The sequence below is a fragment of the Delphinapterus leucas genome, chromosome X (genome assembly GCF_059928025.1).
Source record: "Delphinapterus leucas isolate spDelLeu-1000000601 "Yukka" chromosome X, BTC_Dleu_Yukka2, whole genome shotgun sequence".
Lineage (NCBI taxonomy): Eukaryota > Metazoa > Chordata > Mammalia > Artiodactyla > Monodontidae > Delphinapterus > Delphinapterus leucas.
In genome coordinates, this window is record NC_143150.1 from 5753677 (window position 1) to 5768821 (window position 15145).

Sequence of the window (15145 nt, forward strand, 5' to 3'; positions counted from 1 at the left end):
TTTGTTCTTTGACCCTTGACTCTTTCCCATCTATTGAGTTTTATTTCAGTCTCTGTGTATGTGTTTCTCTGTCTCTTTCTGTTTTTCTTTGTCTCTCTGTCTCCGTATCTCTCTGTCTCTCTCTTTCTATATGTATTTTCCTATATATATTTATATATAATTTCCACTAATTCAAATTTATAATGATTTTATTTCTCCATATATCTTTTTCATAATTTATTGTTCATTTTATCAGTTACTCTTCCCTTTCTCTCTTGGAGGATTATAAACATTCTTTTTTTTTTTTTTTTTTTGGCGGTATGCGGGCCTCTCACTGTTGTGGCCTCTCCCATTGCGGAGCAGGGCTCTGGACACGCAGGCTCAGCGGCCATGGCTCACGGGCCCAGCCGCTCCGCGGCACGTGGGATCTTCCCGGACCGGGGCACGAACCCGCATCCCCTGCATCGGCAGGCGGACTCTCAACCACTGCGCCACCAGGGAAGCCCGGATCATAAACATTCTTATTTGAAAGTCCCTATCTCATGATTTTGCACTTGCCTTCATCCAGCCTCCCAGGCCCAAAATCCAGCATAGGGCTCCCCTGTCCTCAATGATACTGGGAATATCACCGGTCCAACCATAAGACCATCAGCAGCTTGGCCCAAGGCTTAGATGAGCAGTTTGCTCTGCTTCCCGCATGTGCCTGGATGTTCAGTGGAGCTTTATATAAGCCGTAGCCCCAGGTACAGTGAGTCGCAGCCGGTTTCAGCCTCCTTTCTCAATGGGGGAGCCCTGTTCCTGACCATCATTCCAAGCAGAAGGCCTTGCCTCTGTTTCCATATTGTGTGGTGTATCCCTATATCCATTACCCATCAGGTAGCGAACTTTTAGACACTTCTGGTTGTTTTAAAACCCTGTGCCCTGCAGACCCTTCTGGACATTTCTTCCCTGTTCGCTACTTTTTCTATACCATTTTAAGTCCAGAGGTATTATTTTGTTTTGGAGTGTGGCTATATTTTCTTTTTAATTTTCTCTCTACGTGTCATTTCACATTGGTGTGTGTGTGGAGAATGGGAAGGGAAGGGGTGATGTGGCAGGACAAGGCTCAAAGTATGAACCTACAATGCCCTCTGGAGTAGAAGTCTCCAATTATTTTCTTCGCAAAAATACTCCTGCATTATTATTTTTTGTATAACAATGAATCACTGCTATCTATTCTTTTTTATAATCTGCTATATCTTGAACATTTCCACCTGCCATTAAATACTATTCTACAACAGCACACTTTTATTCATGCTGCTCAAATGAGATTGTGGTTATTTACATGCAGGTGCCCTATTAGACTGTGACACTGGAGGCTAAGGGTAGGGTTCGTTCATCTCTTTCTCTAACCCCAGGGCCTAGCACAGAGCAGGCTTCAGGGAATATGTATTGAATGAATGAACGAGTCGATGAATAAGTGACCTTCGCTTCCTACTATGTGCACATCATTGAGTTAGACTTACTGTGTGATTGTTTGGAGGAATGTACAATGATGGGTGGCTGACAATATTCCAGGTCCAAGGGACTAGTGATATCTTTAGAAGCTGACAACCCAGTTGATGATAAAGATGTTGCTTTTCATGCTAGCTCTAGCTCTCTGCCTCACTCATATAACTGCATCATTTAGCTCTGCAGTGTTTCTTGAGCTCTGATAGCTGGATAACCACAAAAGAAGCAATCACACTTGCTGGAAACTCCCAGGGTTGGAGTAAAGCCAAGACATTTCCTATTGGGATGAGTTCCTGTATTAAAACAGCCAACAATGAATTGTCCTTTCTTTTGTTTTCTAAGGCATGATTGCTGTGGCTGGAAATCCTAGAGTTCATACCTGGAGCCCTCTTGACAGCTACTTTCTGACTAAAACTTTACAGTTCTTAAAGATTCCCAATTTAATTTAGGATTCTTAATGATCTTCGTGGTCTTTTTTTCCTATTACAAGCTTGCATCCTTGTAAATCTGGAAGCCGCTCAGCATGGATGCTGTCAACCACTAGAAATGTCAATATGTTTCAGATAAGTACTGTTGCATCTCATAAAAATCTGTTCCTCATGAAAATCCCCCGTTAAATCAATATCATCCATTATTAGTGTTCTACATGCTATATTTCACAGAAAACTGGAGACTATGAAGGGCCCAGGAAATCATGTCGTCAATCAAAGCTTTGCCTAAGAAAATCAGGGAGTGCAAATCAACCTCAGTACCTCTCTCCATCTGTTTCTTTGGCTCCAGAGTTAACCACCTTTGTCCTAGATCCCTTACCTCTAGAACGGTTCCCTAACTTTGGGGGAATTTTGTGGAGAGCTCAGACTCAGCTGTTTGAACCTAGAAGAGCAGAGTCAGTTTTGCAAAGTACAACTACAGATGCAAACATTCTAAAAAGACAGACCTACCCCTCTTGCTAATCCTTCTTCCCTGAGCTGTGACCTCTAGGGATTTGATATCTTCACCCACTGCAGTCCTGTTGAAGTTCAAGCTGTGTCAGCCTTAACGAGATCGCTGGTAATCGAGATTCCAGAAGACACATTTGGAGGGCTTTAACACTGTATCGGGCCCATTTTAAAGGCAGGCTCATGTAAACTTGGGCTGTACATTTTGGATAACGCTTGGTTCTCTAACAAATAAACCTCCCCAATGTCAACTGTTTAACCCAATAAACGTTTGTTTCTCATTCCAGTAGCAGCGCACCATGGACATTGCTGGCTGGCAGCCTTTCCTCCACCCAGGGACCCAGAGTCTTTCCATCTTGTAGCTAGGCTACGGCTAAGACCTCAGAGAGCTCTGCGTCCAGCTGGCAGAACTGGAAATGAAAGCCCCAAAAGTCATACCTGCTCTTTAGCTAGCTTGGCCTGGAAGCAGCCAACTCCCATTCTACTCATTTCATTGTTGGGAAGTGGTTTCCTAACTCCACCTAGGTGTAAGGAGAGCTTGGAAATCCAGTCTCGCACTGTGATACCTCCCTCAGACACGAACAGGCATGCCATCTGTGCCAGTGCCCATCCCTCAGGAGGTCATCTCATTTGGAATGCTTTCCAATAATTTCAAAGATGCCCCTCCGGTGCCTGGGACCAGCCAGGGCCAGAAGTGCCCCCAGGCCGAGGAGAGGTGCTGGGAGGGTTCTGATCAGTACAGAGGCCTTCCTTGAAAATGTCTAAGTCCTCTTCCATGACAGGGACCGGCAAAACTGGCAGTGTGATCTGAAAAGGGCACCCTGAGCCTGGACACAGACCCACATTAGTCCCAGTCTCCGTTTCTTCTTTCTCGGTACCCTTCACCTATTTCGCTGTTGTGCCCTCACTCCTGATCATGGAGTCAACCAGATGCCTCAGGAAGCTCCTGGACTCACATCTATGGGTTGTTCCCGTGAGTTGTGTGGCATTTCTTTCACGATATTGTGCAACACTGGGCTGTGAGGACAGTGTGACATGCTGACTTGATGTGACCCTCATTCGTGACTGACACGAGTCCAGGGCTCTGGGCTCCTATCATTTCACCACCAACCCTTGGGCTTGAGTTGAATGTGTGAGTCCACGCACGGGCCCTTACTCATCTCCAGTCTACAGCACCTGAGGTGGGGTCCTTTACATGGTGTGTCCCCCTGTCACCAGCACCCAGGATACCACCCCTTCTGTGGGTCTGTGCCATTTGTCAAGAAGTCATGTGGGGGTGACTGATGCCTCATTTCTCCATGGACCCTTCTGATAAATGTCCTCTTTTGTTTTCAGTCATGTGGGGAAGTCATGTTCATTCCTCACATGAGTGGCACCACTCTTTTTGCTCTAAAGATGGCACCCTCACCTATCTTCCCTTCTGGTGGCCGTGGTGGTGTGTGGAATGCAGAGTGTCACCAACGTGGAAAAAGGTCCCGTTCGAGGAAAGCAGTGGCTACATCCTAGGGAGCTCAAGAGAGGACATGGTTGGAAGATGTACCGTTCTTCATCTACACTGCAAAATGTGAAGAGCAAACTGAACGTGACCAGAAAATGACCGATCATTCACACTTCACTGCATGCTCTGGGGGAGGCTTGCATTTGAGGTCATCATCCACGAATCACAGTCACCATGTCTGAGAGTCAGCTCAGAGCCGGTGTGCACAGGTGGCCCAATGGATCATGGCAGCGTCACGAGTAATGGTGTAGCCAGCGTTGAGCTAATGACATCGGGGACCTGCAGAGCCGAGAAGATCTAGATTGTTCCAATACAAGCAGGTTCTGAAGAGCCATGGCATGTGAGTGACAACAGCAATACTTCCTTTTCTTCTCGGTGAGAGATGCTCAATTACCCATGCTCCGTGCACCAGACCATAAGGACAGGAAGAGGTGGTCCCTGGACGTGAACAGGAAGACATGGAGCCCGAATCCTACATGGACCCCCCCTCCCCACATGTACTGATGGGACAAGAAGCAGACAGGGAGCTCCCTCTTCTCTCCCTATTGTCCTAAATCTTAGGCACTGAATCACTATAGCTTGAACAGTGATTCAAGGGCCCATGACTTTTGTTGTACATGTTTTCATTAAGCTGTTTGTGTAGACAGGGGTCCAGCATTGGCCAGGCACATGCCAGGCTGTAGTGGGTGGGAGAGAAGTTCTCCTACACCAGCAGATGTGACCCGTGCGTTCCCCAACAGCCGTGATGGCTGCGAACACTTCCATGAAGCTCAGAACAGGAGGAAACCTCCTGGTGGGTCACCACCTCTCCTGCTCACGGCTCCTGCTTCTTCTGTGATCTCTGTGATCTCCCTTTGAGATGTGGGATTTGTTCTCACATGCGGCTCTCCTGTCTGAGACTCTGGAGAGCGGCTCGTTGTGGTTCCCTCCAACCCGCCCTTTAGGCACGGCCTTCTCTGCCCAAGGGGACCCCCCCCCTTGCCTTCTCCTCTGTCAATCAGACCTCATTGGGCTGGCATCATCAGTATGGGCACATGAAAAATGAAGTGACCTTTGCAAGAAAAAGGAGTGGACTTTTCATTTTCCCCACCAAGTTCCCATTTAGCAAGTGATTTTAGGACAGCTGCAAACATCTCCTGCAGAGGGGACCTGGGAGCCTGCGGACACAGCCTTGATTCATCTCAGGCAGAACGCATCACTCCTCCACGTGCGCAAAGCACACCAGGGGAGAAACAGCTGGAGAGCAGAGCGGCTGCCTCTTGGTGAACCTTTCATAGTGCCCTGTATTCATCCCTGCTCCAGGCAACTCACTCATTCATTCATTCATTCATCCCTTCATTCAGCAAATATTACACAGGTAGCAGACCCTGTGCCAGGGGACAGGGAGACAGTGGGAGCAGAACCCCATCCTCACAAAGTTTGCAGACACAGTGACACAGGTCCCAGAGGCTGGGAGGCCTAGTTACCCATTTTCAAGGGAGGGGCATGAAAATGAAGCCAAACAGGGATTTTTGAAACGTGTTCCACGCACCCACTGGAGCCCTGAGACCCTTTGGGGGGATCCTGTGAGGTCAAACCCACCTGCATTATTATTTGCCCTTTTCACCGATAGTGCAAAAGCAACAGTGAGTCCAAGCAAGTGGCCCCAAAACATTCTAGGAGTTTTTGTATTCTTCACTGCCATGCGCTTGCAGTTAGAAAAAAAAAAAAAGAAAGGCGGTTTCACTTAAGAATATCCTTGATATAGGGAGGGTGGGAGGGAGGGAGACGCAAGAGGGAAGAGATATGGGAACATATGTATATGTATAACTGATTCACTTTGTTAGAAAGCAGAAACTAACACACCATTGTAAAGCAATTATACTCCAATAAAGATGTAAGAAAATATATCCTTGATAAAGTAGAAAAACAATTACTAATCTTATGAAAGCTCAACCCTTGAGTCCGTGTCTGTTCACTGCTCTGTGTGATGAGGCAGAAACTCTGTAAAGCCATCGTTAAACAGCGTGGTACCATGGTTGACTCAAAGACAAGCATTTGTGCAGTTGAGCTGTGAACCGAACAGGCTGGCTTTAATTTTTTCATAGAACTCCATTTTTTTCCTTTGACAGACAGAGGGACAAATCATGGTTATGTAGAGTTGGGCATTTAGTAGACATTTTCCTGGAAATGAACAAAGTGAGCCTGTCACTTCAAGGAAAACAACTGGCACTCACTTTTTTCCAATGATAATATCTGAGCTTTCCAGCAAAAGTTAGAAGTTTGGAAAACTTGGATCCACCACTGTGAGCTTGACGGCTTCCCAGCACTTAGACTCTCCTCATCAGATTGGTGGCGCTATCAACAAAGGTGACTTGTAGGTATCGCGTGGCGGAAGGTGTCATCATTTGGAAGACTGGCTTAAGTCGGGGCACCAGTGTTTTCCACAATGCCTAGTGCACGGCGTTACAACATCAAGATGGCTCAAATGATCCATTCAAAGTGAAAGAGAGACCAGTGGGTTTTAACATGGCAGAGTGCAAATTTTGCATTGCTATGGTTTCAGACCTTTCTTGTTACTAACCTTTCCAAAAAACTTCCTCTTGTCGAGATTTTCATATTATAGCAAAGAAGAGTATCCACAATTATCTGAAAGTCTATGAAAACAGCTTTTGCTTTTCCGAATGCATATCTATGTGTATTTTCCTCATAGATCTCGACTAAAACAACATATTGCAACAGATTCAGTGCACAAGCAGATGTGAGGATCGATCTTTCATTAAGATCATATTAAAAGTTTGCAAGAGGGCTTCCCTGGTGGCGCAGTGGTTGAGAGTCCGCCTGCCGATGCAGGGGACACGGGTTTGCGCCCCGGTCCGGGAGGATCCCACGTGCCGCGGAGCGGCTGGGCCCGTGAGCCATGGCCGCTGAGCCTGCGCGTCCGGAGCCTGTGCTCCGCAATGGGAGAGGCCACAGCAGTGAGAGGCCCGCGTACCGCAAAAAAAAAAAAAAAAAAAGTTTGCAAGAATGTAAAACAATGAAACTCTTCTCTTGTCACTAAATTGTTTCTATTTTGGAAAATATATATTTAGTTATTTTTCTCAAAAATATGTTATTTATGTTGCTAGGTACAGGGTTTCTTTTATTTTAAAATGAATTAACACATTCATATTTTTTAATCAAAAATTTAAATTAATTTTTAATTTAATTAGTTTTCATTTCTAAGATGATAGATGATTCTGGACATAACGCACATAAATACAAGCTCTTTGGGGTCCTCAGTAATTTTGAAGAATAGGAAAAGTTCCCATGACCATAAAAAGCTTGCGATCTACTGATGGAGAGAGAGGAGTGAGGCGTTAAAACCCACAGATCGCTTAGCACAGGCTGTGTGGGAACTTCTTGTCTGCCTCCGCTTGAGGAGGGGAGCCTGTCGCATTCATTTTTGTATCCTCTACGCTTGGCATGGTGCCTGGCACATAGAGGGCATCCAGTGACTATAGAGGTCATGGAGAAATGAGTGGATAAGACACTGGAGAGCTTCAGAGAAGAGGGGACTGGGAAGTCAGGCAGAGCATTTCAATTCGGCATGAAAGGGGCTGGGTGGTACTCGCCAAAGAGCATGTACCTGAAGCCCCAGTCCAGCTCCCTGACAAGTGCAACTTATGCCCCTGGCTTCTCTCAGGCTGATCCAGTTGGCCAGGCTGAGTCCTGGGTCCCCTGGGGAAGGACTGTTACAGGACGAAGAAACCCCAACTGATGTGTTTTGCTTGGCTCCGTAGCAATGACCCAATTCAAAGGGAAATGAGCATCGTCCTGTCTGCTGCCACCATACTAACCTGGCTCACGTAGAATCCACGTGGACACACACCTCTGAGTGGAACCCACTTGGCGACAGACAGGGCTTGACACCGAGCCAGCATGGCCTATTTCATCCCATCTCGCCTGAATTTACGTGAGTCACGCACGCTCTGTAATGGCCACTGTCATATACAACTGGCCAAATATGTTGGCCAAGGTCCCGCATAGACAAGCCAAGGAAACTGGCCATGCCTGCCACGCAGGTGGAGATAGGCCGCCACCATGGAAAGATCCTTCGTGGTTCGGCCGGGCCAGAGCCTGGCACACCAGATGATGGGAATTTTCTAATTAGAGAGACATGAACATCTCAGTGGACTTTAAAATGTTGATGCAGAGCCGTAAATGCATTGGTGCATTTGGAATTCAGGCTGTTGTTTGATGGGGCAGCAGCTGAAGTCTGCCCGACGCCCATAGGAATTTGATCCATTGAGAAATATGCTCCCAGATTTCTAGGCCAGAGGGCGGCTGCTAGATCTGCCCCATTCCTGCACATTCTTCCAATTGACTGCTTCCAAATTAGCCCAAGTGTGTGCTTTTTAATATCCTCCCCACCATGAACTTCCTGCTTTATAATCTTAATGTCTTCCATATGAGGGCGACCTTCATTTTTCCACCCCTTACCTTGGATTAACTGGGTCCTAACAAGCTCCCAGAAATCCTCCTGGGGATCAAACTCTCTGTCTGGCCCTTCTGTGGTCCCCAAACCCTTCTCTTGGCCTGAGCTAGCCCTTTATTGGCCATTGTCTTATATGCCTCGGGTGGGACCTTGATTGCTTTCACATGTCCCTTTGTAGTAACCCAGGCCTGAGCGGAAAGGACCAGAGATTCGGATGTGCCGGTCTCGGCTGGGCCCTCGCTCTCGGGACTTGTGTGGGAGAGGGGGCAGAGCAACTCTGAGCGTCCCATGCCTCATACAGACCCTCCTCCCAGGGAGATTTGGGGCCCTGCATGGCTGGGGCCTTAAGATATCATTTGGCGTTGGCCTGGGCATTGGCCTGGGCGACCTTCTGGGGAAGCTTAGGTTTACTCTTTTTGAAAAATAGGGTAAGTAGTGTGGCTCTGAGAAGGGAAGCATTGGCTCGACAAAGGAAACGGTAGGAGATTTCCCGTTAACAGTCCGTTTCAGAGCATCAGGAAGAAGGAGGGGGGGACACGAAAGTGAACCTGATTTTGCCAGGCAGAGATGGAGGGCCGGGCATTTCAGGTCAGGACAATGGCAAAGAAGGTCACAGGGTATTTTCTTTGGAAGTCGGAAAGTGGTTGGGTGTGGCTGGAGTGGAATGCATGTCGGAGGGGCGGATGGGGGCAGTGGGTGGTGAGAGCTGAGATCAATGGGAGACTTAGCTGGAACGCTGGAACATTTCATTCTACGCTGTGTGGGCCCACGTACACTGCCTTCCCTTCTGGTACAATGGCTGGGCCATCGGTGCTCCCATCCAGCACACAGCCCCCGCTTTTCCGGTCCATGCCCTCCCCCCACCCCCCGTCATCCTCATGCCCTGCTTTAGCAGCAAAGAAGCTCCATGAGCTTCACTTTGTCTTTTTGTTTGCAGTGATGTATTCTCAGCACCTAGACAGCTCACAGGGCAAAGAAAGCACTCAATGAGTAGCTGCTGAATGAAGTTAATAGTTGTTCAACGAAAGCCATTGTCAAATACCTCTGAGAACTTGAGGGTTAACCATAAACAGCTTTCCTTTTCCAGAGATTTTGAAGAGCCCTTAATGTGCTAACATGCAAGTGAGAGATGATGGCGGCTTGGACCACGGTGGAGACAGTGGATGTGGAGAGAAGGAGATGGCTTATGGCTCTGTATTAGAGGTAGGGTTGATAGGACTTCTTGATGAAATGGACATCAATGTTTATGGAAAGGGAAAAATGAAAGATAATGTGTGTGTGTGTGTGTGTGTGTGTGTGTGTGTGTGTGTGTCTGAGAGTACCTGAGTTGATCGCTGCCCCATTCACCGAAACTCTAAAGGAGTTGGTAACTGGTTGGACAAAAGGGGAGAAAACAGCTGGAGAGCCGAGCAGGGGCCAGGTCCTCTGGGCCTTGTCAAGTCACACTAAGGCTTCTGGACCTGACCCTGGGGTGATGGGGAGTCTGTGGAGGATTTGAAAGGGGGAGTGGCATAATCAGATTTGCATGTTAGAAAGATGTCTCTGTTGTAATTTTGCAAATCACAGCCTCCGCACTGTGCCAAGCCCACTCCATCGGGAGAGAAAACGTAGCCATGACACAGCGGACGGCATGAGTCTGGACCACTGGGGAGTGTGGGTATTGAACTTACGGGGTCGAATGGTTCAGAGAGATGGGGGTTCAGCCGTACTAATGGCCGGGTGGGGGGGGGTGAGGCTGGCCAGATGTGCACACGTCTTCCAGCTGCAGACTGTCAGAGCTGGGTGAGCACTTAAGGTGCATCTACTCCAACCCCCTTCATCTGTCGACAGAGAAACTGAAGTACAGGGAGGGGCGAGGGGTTGCCGGGAACCACGCACAGTTGGACTGTATGACCAAGTGAGGCGAAGGGGCAGCCCGGGAAGCAGGAAGATGGCAAAGTTGGCCCCGAGCGTCTGGAGATCTGCTTTTAAACCTCTCTCTGCTCTGAACTCCCTGGGCCTCAGTTTCCCCATCTGAGCAATGAGGGGCTCAGGCTGGAGTTCAAACACGGCATGTGGTCCTTCACTCCTCATCCAGATTCATCTGAGAAGCCCGCGGGCACCTCCCCCAATCCCTACTTGCCACCCCGACCACGATGATGGGCAAGGGTGAGGTTTCCAGGACAACAGTTTCAGACTGGCTCCTGTGGGGTCCTGGGGGCCACCAAGAGCATCTGAGGAAACCAGCCAGACCCAGGCCCTGGGAATTCAACGAGGTGAAAAAAAAAAAAAATCCCTACCTGCTCCAAAATTTACACCTGAGCAAAAGGAAAATTTTATCCAAACAGCAAATCTGCTAGGCTGCAAGTTTAATAAGCTATTAAACGGCACCATGTGAAACCTGCAATCAAAGCAAAAACACTGTAAAATAAATCAAGAGAGATAAGAAAAGATTTCACATTGTTAAAAGTTTATGCTATTTCTGACTTCCCGAAATGTTACCATTAACCTGGGAGTTAATCAGAGTTTTTCATTTACCCGTTGTTCAGAGACATAATGAGCACTTTAACAGGGTAAATAAAAAGATCTAAAGAAGCAATAAACGCGAATGTCACAAGTGGCAATCATCTACCTTGCGAGGCTCGTGCGGTACAAAGCGTCGCACAGCTGGAAACAAATGGTTCCTCAGAACACTGTAAATAACCTCCAAGCCCACTCCTAATTAAAGTGAAGCCCCACTTTCTCATGGGTATTGAATCTATGAACCAATTAAGGAAATATCATTTCTTTCCTGAAAGGGCTGTGTTTCTCTCCCTCCCTCCCCCCCCACCCCGCCCGGTCTCTCCCTCTTTCTCTCCTCTCTGTCACTTGCTCTCTCTCTCTAAAGACTTTCCACCAAAGAGCTGGCCACCCCGCCCCCGCCGATGTTCCCGAGCTGCAATAATGAGACATCCGTGCTTTAAGCAAATTTTGCACCTGTAACCTGCAGAAATATAGCCGTAGCATTTGAAAAATTACCTCCGTGCTGCACAGTGCCATGAAAATTTATCTTTGAGATGATTTTATTGCATGGTTACCCTAGGCAATTAAATCAATAAATCTTAACTGTCAGGAAGGTTGGCCCCGTGCCAGAAATAAATGAAATGCGTGAAATCAGTAAATAAAAGGTTCCTGACAACTCATTCCAGAAATTATTTAGCAGTTGGGGTGGTGGGAGCGGTTTCTGTTTCACTCCCCAGCCTTTATTGATGGGCTTTCTGAGAAATGATTATGCTAGCAAACAGCAATGGCTCTGCTACAGAGAAGTCAGAGTCTGCCGGGCCGCACATTATAGGCCTTGAAAGACAGGAGGGAGATATAGCCACACGGCCAGAGGTGGTAGGCCAGGCCCAGTCTGGGCTGGGGAAAGGTCTAGGGAGCAGCTGGCTCCCTGATGCCCTGGGGAGGGCCCCGGCCCTGTCTCTTCCCCTTGGCCACTATATCCTCCTCCCTGTGGCCTTTGACCTGATGGGAGGTACCTTCTCCTCAGGGGACTGAGTTGCCTGGCCTGCCTTGTCACCCTGCACCACCTGTGGTCTGTTATCAATCTATCAGTCTAAGGAAGTTTACACTCCTGTGGGTAAGGTCTGTCTGCCATTCTCCAGTCCTGGAACCAACACCAATAGCAGCTGGGAGTGTGTGCGGGGTAGGATTGCTCTGTTAATAATAACCGTACTTATGAGTGACTATTTCTCCTGTGCTATACCCCTTAAGTGGGTTCGATACTGGGAGGCATTTTTTTGATCCCCCTTTTACAGATGAGAAAATTGAGACGCGGAAAGCTTAAATGACGTGTGTGAGATGACTTGGCAAGCAGAAGAGTGGCGATCCAGGTCAATGCTGGCCTCACGGCTCCGCCTCACGACACCTCTGCTGTCTGTAAAGGCAGGTCTCATGGACCGAAGTTGCTGAGAACAGAAGCCATTCTTGCCTTAGCTGGCTTTTTTCTCATCTGAATTTCCCTCCCCTGGCGATAGGTACACCCAATGAAGGTCCTTTGGGGGTGCCTTCACAGATGTGACGAGGGCTAAATGGCACTGTTGCGTGGGCTGTGAAGCTGATGTGCATGTTTGAGGGCCACCTGAGAGCCTGAGCAGGGCCCATGGCAAGTTCTACCGCAGGGCCTTTGCACATGATGCTCCCTAGGCCTGAACTGCTCTTTCCTCTCTGCCTTGTCTACTTTCATATTTCAGCTCAACTGGCACCTTCTCGGTGAAGCCTTCCTTGACTTGTCACATGCCCCTTTACAGGCTCTTAGAGCTCTGAGCAATTCTTCCTGACAGTATTCACCTTTGTTGTAATTTCACATTTATTTGTGTGAGTAACCGCTAAATGGCTCTCTGTCCCACGATCTCCGTGAGGGCGAGGGAGGGCCTGGTTTTGCTCCCGCATGAGGTCCCAGGACCTCATCCTGTACATATAGTGGCTACCGGATAAATGGACGAGGGCAGGTGTACTCTGGCTCGGGCAGCCATAACAAAGTCCTACCGTCTGGGGGCTGAAAGAGCAGAACTGCATTGTCCCCCAGTTCTGGAGGCTGGAAGTCTGAGACCAGGGTGTGGGCAGAATTGGTTCCTTCTGAGAGCAGAGACGGAAGGATCTGTTCCGGGTCTCTCTCCTTGGCATGTAGATGCTGTCTTCATGTTCACATAGCATTCTCCCTGTGTGCAGGCAAGTCTGCTTCCAAATTTCCCTTTCTGTAAGGACACTAGTCAGATTGGATTGGGATCCACCCTGATGACCCCATTGTAATTTGTTTAAAGACTCTGTCTCCAAATAAGTTCACATTCTGAGGTACTGGGGGTTAGGACTCCCACATGGGAATTTTTTTTTTTGGGGGGGGGCGGCGGGATGCAGGTCAATCCATAACTCGAGGCCACTGACCCAGGGGCAGAAATTCCTTAGATGCCTCAATGGCAAACACTTTAGAATCGTTCTCCAGGTCAGAGCTAAGGAGAATAAGAGGTCTCTCCCCAGCTTGCTCCTGCCACCCTGCACATTTAAGTCCAGGCACCCGTCCCTGGTGGGACTGCAGCTGAGCCTCACAGCCACGTTGCCAGGGCTGCACAGGGCTCTCCTGCAGCTAAGTGGAGGGCGGGGCTAACCCAAAGGTATGGACCCAGACAAGAGTCCTCAGGCTTGGGTGTCTTTAGGTCAAGGCCTGCTTTCTTTTCGCTTCCCCCACACCCGGTCCTCTGTCCTGCAGTTGACAATTAGCTCCTACTGTGGTCTAGGGAGGCAGGAGCTGGGCCCTGGGGAGCGCTCTTGAGGAGGAGAATGGACTCAGGAGGATTATGTTGGGCTGGAAATGAGGTGGGTGCTTCCCGAAGGGAGAAGGGCTGAGCCCGCAGAACAGAAATCCCATACGACCCGCATGGGAGGCAGTGCTGCAAGGAAACAGCTCAGGAGGGGATGCAGGGCCCAAGGGAAAGGGATGGAAGTGTGCGGGGACTCGAGAGGGAGACTCGGAGGAATACGGCTTGGCCCCTTGGTGAATCTAATGCTCTCTGGGGAGCAGAGCTTGGCTTTTCCGGGAGGGCCTGGGAAGTGGAGGCCAGGAAGGCAAGCTGTCCCTGGTGAGTTCCCGGGGCAGGAAACTCCAAATTATCTTAGGGAGGCTTCAGCTGTAGTCAAAAGGAACGAGCCCCTGGGCTGCATGCCACCCATCGAGACACCAGGGGCCCCTCCGAGGGGCGGGAGACCCTGGAAGGGAAGGGAGGCATCTGACGGGGACACTTTCCTCCTGCTTTTGGGTTGGTTCTCCTCTTTGAGCCGCAGCTAATGCAAATCTCTTTTTTATAATTCTTGCTGGCAAGTTCCCAGGGCAGATAATTCCCCATCAGCACATCAGGAGCACCAAGGTGGTTCTTTTCACATTAATGGTTTGAAGCAATGTACGAGCATTGCTTTTGAACTGGGGGCTGAGCGATGGCAAAGGCACAGTGTCTAATAACTAAGGGCAAGCTTTGCAATGACAGCCACCGGATTTCAAAATAATAATAATTTGCATTTGATAGCACCTTTCTTCCAACTAACAAGCTTAACACAATTAATTCATTAATGTGTTACGCTCCTCAAAGTAGCACAGAAGTAAGGTTTGCTTGTATAGTTTTCTGCTTGGAGAAACTAAGGTAGAGAGAAAAATGGATGGATGGAGGGGGTCACAGTTCCAGAAGCTCTAGGTCCACTGCTCCAGGGGTTGTGGAGAGGGCCACGAGTCCACTGGACAGGAGGTGAAGTCTTCTGGGGCCGAAGAGGCTAGTGGAGGGTGGGAGTGTAAGATGGCCCCCAAGACCCCTCCTCCAGTGTACATGCCCTGTGTGAGCTCCCTTGAGGGTGGGCCCAAATCGATCATCAGAATTTCTGGGGGTGGGCTCCAGGAATTAGTAAGCCGTCCAGCTCAGCCAAGGTTGAGGCGCCCCGGCTCAGAGGGCAAGAGACGAGCTACGCCCCAAGTCCAGAGCCAGCGCAGAGGCCAAGGAAACAACCAGTAGGGCAGGAGCTGGGCCGGAGTGCCAAGGGGCCCTGGGGGTACCTGGGCCACCCCTGGGGGGGAGCGGCTGTTTCCCAGTGAGGGCTGTGCTTCAGGATGTGCTTGGTGGCTGCCACAGGACACGTTCAGTGAGTCGAGGCCAAGACTTGGCTGGTTTAGGGGGTGTCTGGGGCGCTTGGGGGGGTGCCAGGAGGGGACCCCACATGGAGCCTGCCACCACTCCCTGTCACTTGATCCTTCAGGGCTCTTTTTGACACCTGGGTATAGTGAGT